Raw genomic sequence first — 6000 nt, 5'->3', positions numbered from 1 at the left:
TTGAGGAATTCTCGCCACGTGCGACGTAGAATTTTAGTAGGAGTCTCTGAGGACTTGGAATTTGGTTGAGGAATTCTAGCCACGTACGACGTAGAATTTTATTTGGTTTGCCCGTAGGACTTGGAAATATGATTCGTAACTTAGGACTTAGGAATTACTAACGGGAAAAACCCAAAGAAAAATGTTTACTGAGAAATAAATGTAAAAAAAGGTTACACACACTGGCATGGGAGGAGGGTAAAAGGCGTCTGACAATCCGCAGTTATTTTTAGGCTCTGTGTGAATGAACCCTTCTATTTATAGACCGTCTGCGACTCCGGGGAATTTCCCGGTTGTCTGAGAGGATAACAGTAAAAATTACCTAGTAATTTCCCCTATAAGCGAAGTTCAAATTTCGCGTTCCTAACACCTAATTCGACTTTTAACTACACTGAGAGAAGTATTTTCAGCAAAGCAAGCTGATCTAGTCTTGTCCCACGTGGGAATTTATTTGCGCCTAAATAATAATTCTCTAATTTAAAATGCAAAGTAAAATTTATCACAAAGGAATTTCTTTCGCACTACTCCTTGAAGCAAAGAATATGGCAAGGATTTTAACACAAGAGGAATTTCGCACTATTCCTCGAAGCAAAGAATGGTTAGCACTGGTTATATCCTAACTACCTATCCTGAAAGGCATGCATTAATGAATCTAATACGGCGGTTTTTTTCTCTCAGTGAATACATGCGTCCCTATTTCTAATTCCTAGGAACAGTCACGATTGTAAAAAAGTTTTGCTAAGATAAACACATTACTTACGAGGAATTTCTGGATCTGTGTGCTGGTTTTACACAAAAGGTTCGGAATTTGTCTCATACCCACCGTAGCTTTGCTAATTGCTGATTTGGTAGATGCAAACACAAGCAAAAGCAGAAAAAAAATGGGGCGGATGCAACCGCTAAAACGAAAATCTCAGGCAAAAGGTCGCCATTTTTATGTTTTCCCTGGCAATCTAGTTTGAAATATTCTCTGTGAGACAGGTAGCAACAATTTCAGATAATTTAGCCTAGTGATTTCAACTTCGTGGGGCCAGGAAAACATAAAACAAGAGGAGAAAGGGGGAATTTCATATGAGTTTAAGGCTCTTACTACTGAAGGGAAATATTACGGTAACACATGGGCAAACTTACAGGAGTGTATTTACATAAATAACATTAGTACGGGAAAGAGGAATGCAAGTAGATTATTGATCCTGAAGGGGATTGCTACGGGATGGATGAAACTGGGGCGATTCCAAACACAGTCCAAGAAGATTCCACGATATAGGGTCCCTCTAAAATGAGAGATATGCACAATATATGACAGTAATGAAAATAGACAAAAGAATAATGAATTTGAAGCTGCACTGAGGGTGCCAAGAAGCTTCGATGAATTAATAATGGCTTAGCACTGCCAACACTCGAGGAGCATGGACATTTGACAAGAGATTCGGTGATTACTGGCACTCAAATTAAGTAAATGTTACGAGGAAAAGCGTGGCTGAATGGATGCCTCTACAGAGCACTTTACCGTAGAGCAGATTTGGTTCCAGCGCAGAAGGCGGTCCGTGAATGACTTGCAATTTCTGAGTGCAAGTGCAATCTTCCACGTGGTAGGATACAGGGGCTTCAGTAAAGGGCAAGATAATGGGAACCTCACAAAACGCCAGGCAAATGGAGTGGGTCATCGGTCCGGCCATCATCGAAGGGAACACGTGGCTGGCGGGTGGAGTGCACAAAGGGAAAGTATACTTTTAAAGGCCACATGGTTAGGAGCTAAGGGCATCGTTGGGCCATGGCATGGCGGTGGTTTGGGATGTCGACTCTACACCATCTCTTCCAGAGCGCTTCTGAGAGAGAGCCTTGATCTGTTTGTCGCTTTTATCTCCTCCTATGGGGCAGGGGGCACGTCCAGCACATAGGGAGTTGAGTCATGTTCAGCTGATGCCCGCAGGGGGGTTTTGCCTGAAAAGGACAGCCAGACAGATTCACTTTTGCCTTGAAAATCACAAATTATCTACTTAAAAGGAGTGTCCTTCAATCGGTTTTAACCCCTTGTATTCTGACCGTGCGAAGTATCGAACCGCAGACAAGAAGCAAAAGAAAAGGGAGCAATTTTCTAGCGAAGTCTTGCTACTCTTAATAGCTCCCCACACAAGATGGTGTACACACCTTCATTCGGGTGTGAACATCGAAATACGCAAGAATGCACGGAAAATTCTTTACTTTACTCTACATTCTGCCTTGCAATGGACTTTACTACTAAGGTATTTATAAAACTCTGTGTTACTACTGTGGATACCATACTGGAACAAATTACTTTAACAGGACATAAGAAATTTTCAACACTTGCAAAGAGTAATTACTTTGGATTTGGTTACACATTGATAACTTTATAAAGTGACACGAACAATATGATTTAATTAGGATTATAAGACCACGGTATGTGAGGCTTGTGGCAAACAAATGAAGAAAAGAGGTTAATGTTCAAGAATTAGAATACATGGTTACTTAATTCTAGATATCCCCTAAATGCATGCGGTTAGTTTGCCTTTTAACCTGACCCTTACTCTGGGGTGTTTTGACAGAGGTAGGTGAGCGAGAGTATTCGCGAGCTTTAATTCGCTAATTTTATGCATCCACTGCCCACACTTGAGTACGAACTATAAATAGACAATGTTATGACGGGGTAAGCAGACAAAAGACGTGGGGTCTAGGAAAAACAGAGTTCTTAGAAGGAAGGGAAGCGGAAAAAGAGAAAAAAAATAATAATAATAATAACAAAAAGGAAAAATTAATGGAATGCTACGAAGGAAAGCGTGACCGCATATGAAGGGTGAACACGTCTCTCTCCCTAACATAAGTATACTCCACCTGGTGATGACATGAAAACCAAGCATCTCTAAGTTTCAAATTGCTTTTCAAGCTTACAAATTATTTTGATAGAAGTCTACTATCTGAATTTGAGCAATCCCTGTTACAGGCAATAGAATTCCAGTCACCACCCATTGTGATATTGCTTATATTGTTCCTTAAGAAATATAAAATATCTGTATTAAATAATTTCTCCCTATCTTTTTTCTTACTATTCCCAGCAGGAGCATACACATTTAATAACTGAATATTAACATTTGAGTAACGACAATTAACACTCATAACATAACCATCTATATCATTTTCAAAACTCAAAACTTCCACTTTAGAGGTTTTATTAAAAAAAGATAGCTATTCCACCCTTAAGCATTTGTGTATAATTAATCAAAACTTTGCAATATTTTTCAACATATTCCAGTTTATAAAGAAACAAAGTTTATTATTTTAATTTGCTTATTCAAGGTATTAAGTCCATTTACGTTAATTGTAGCTATATTTATTGTGGATGAAGTGAATTTTGTATGTTATGTAAACAAAAAACATACAATACTAGGTTGAAACGTAATACAATACTACGTTAATTTGCTTTAAGCTTCTTAGCACACTTTCCTGTTTCATCATCTGATGATAAATTCGGGTTCATCCTTTCCATGTTTTGATGCTTGTCTTTCTTCAGCGTTATCTTCAGTTTATTGCTAGAGTCTGATTTTGTATGCCATGTTCCAACTTCTATATCAGTACTGTAAAATTCTGTTTGGGACGCTGGTTTCTCATAATCTGTTTCCTCACTATCCGTTTTTTTTTCTCTTCTTTTCCTTCTACTATACTTGCTGCTTCGTTTTCTGTAAATACCTCGTTTTCTTTACGATCCTTATGAATCTCAACATTTGTTGTAGACGTATGCAAGTCACTGACACCTATTGGTTGGGAAACCCTAAATCCTGGCCTTCCTGCATCGTCATCATCCTGCTCGTATTCAAGACTGTCCTCAAAAAGATCCCTTTCGTCCTCATAGTTTGGCCGACCAACGATTACCCCTCTCTCCAGTTTGCCATGAACATTTTCTTCCCTCCCTCATGCAACAGTCCAAAGATTCCACCGAGACATGATCTTCCTTCGTTTCTTTCCCTAGATCACTTCCAGCATTCTTTGTTGTTGTGCCTTCCCCAAGGTTTATCGAGTCGTCTTCATCCTTTACTTGCTCACAATCATTTTGTGAATTATCCTTAACAATTTCTTCTGTTGTGCAATTTAATACCTGCTCTTCCATTGAACTAGGTTCCTCATCTCTGTCCTTTCCTTCGGTTACTATATTTGTAGTTTGATTTCCTTGGGTATCTCCGCTTTCCTCAACTGTTTCATTTTCTACATTGTCTTATGCAACTCATTTGCGTTTACGTTGGTTTCGTCCGTTCCTTCCATAGGCAAGGTGAGGGAACTCTCCTTGTTTAAACTTACACCTTGCATCTTCGTATTTGCAGTCTTTAGCCACGTGCCATATTTCCCCGCACCTATAGCATGTACGTTGCTGCTCATTATACAAGATAGTTAAGGTAAATCCGAAAACCGTGATAGACGAAGGAACATTCTCTTTTAGTCTCATGCTAGCTGTCCTGACTCCCGTCAATAGCCCTTTGAACGGTCCGTAAGCATATTTGTTTTGCCTGATTCCTTCCACTTTGCCATATTTCGATAATACCTCGATCAGCTTTCATCTGAGAGTTCGAAAGGAGCATTCCTTATTGAAACATACGTAATGGATGTACTAAGGTTCACAATCTTTACATTCCCCAACTGTTCTGAACATACCTCTTTGCCTTCGTATTTTTCCATGAGATCATTAAACACATTTGGTACTACTTCAACAATTACTCTATTCCTATTTATAAAATGAACTCCTATAATCGAGTCATGAACCAATTTCATGTTTGAAAATAACATTCTGCTAACAGCATCCATAGAAGGGTATGCAGAAAACTGCAACCCAAGGAAGTACTTTCTCCTAAACGGTGTTGAGTATGACGTCATACTGTTACACTTAAACTAGTCACTGAAAGACTCAATAGATGGCAGCACCGTAGCCACCGTCTAGCGCAGACTCCCCGCCTAGGCAATTCTAGGGGGGGAGGGGCCACGACTCAAAATAAGAGAACTTAACGAAGTTTTCAAGATTGCCATTTATTCCCTTGAATAAAATTTCCTAGTTTTCTTGAATACTTATTTTTGATGTATTTCCCAGTTTCTATGAAAAAATACGTTGATGTGATTGTTTTGCTCCACAGAAGAAGTTTTTTATTATATTAACTATAGCAATGAGTTTGTATAAATTAGTACATTAATATTTAAAGTAGTAAAACACCTTTTTCAAATTTTATCCATCTCTATAAAATTAAATGACGTCTGATTGCAGTGTTGTCAAACTTCTTCCTGTGGAGAATGTATATGTTATTTTCTTGTTGTAAGGGCACATGCCAGTAGTTTAAGCTTGCCTTCTGGACGAAACCCTTTTTTTTTTTTTTTGTATGTTGGGTTACGATTAAACAACTTAATGTTTGTGTTTTAGTTGATGGTTTGTTACGTAACCCTGTAGTTTTGTAGATGTGACAACTGTGCTATCCAATATACTCCTCCCGAGTTTTCTTCCAGGGTGGGAACATGAAGCTCTGCCTGTTTCGCAGCAAACTCCAGAAAGGCAAGTTGTAGAAGAAATTCTCGTAAAATCCAGCCCCATCACCTCGTGAACTGTCGTCGTGATTGCAGTAATTTCTTCATAAGAATATTCTGAAATCCCCTTTTTTTTTTTGCCATTTATGTTTTCCTCTATCGAAGTAACGTAACGTTTTGTCAATTTTTGCAGTAATATGTTAATGTTTTCTTGCTTCTTAATGTAACTTGGATGATTGTTGTGTCCTTTAAATATTAATTATATGTGTTAAACTTTTTAAATGCGTATTTGTGAACCCGTGTGGCATCACCCAAAAAGAATTGGTGCAGGAAATATAGTTGATTGTTTCTCAACTGCACTTTGTTGGAAAGAATATAATGTTTCTTGACTTCATGGTACATTTAAGTAAGTTAGTAAACTCCTCAGCACTGTAACTTGGTCTC

General features: G+C 38.4%; 1 pseudogene; it reads right to left on the bottom strand.

Annotated features, from left to right (window-relative positions):
- Positions 1–1245: 1245 nt before the first annotated feature.
- LOC136849294 (prostaglandin G/H synthase 2-like) overlaps positions 1246–6000 on the bottom strand; it is a 114084-nt pseudogene continuing 109329 nt past the window's right edge.

Source organism: Macrobrachium rosenbergii, chromosome 2 (genome assembly GCF_040412425.1).
Source record: "Macrobrachium rosenbergii isolate ZJJX-2024 chromosome 2, ASM4041242v1, whole genome shotgun sequence".
Lineage (NCBI taxonomy): Eukaryota > Metazoa > Arthropoda > Malacostraca > Decapoda > Palaemonidae > Macrobrachium > Macrobrachium rosenbergii.
Note: the sequence above shows the minus strand (reverse complement) of the source record. Positions and strands in the feature narration are given on the sequence as shown.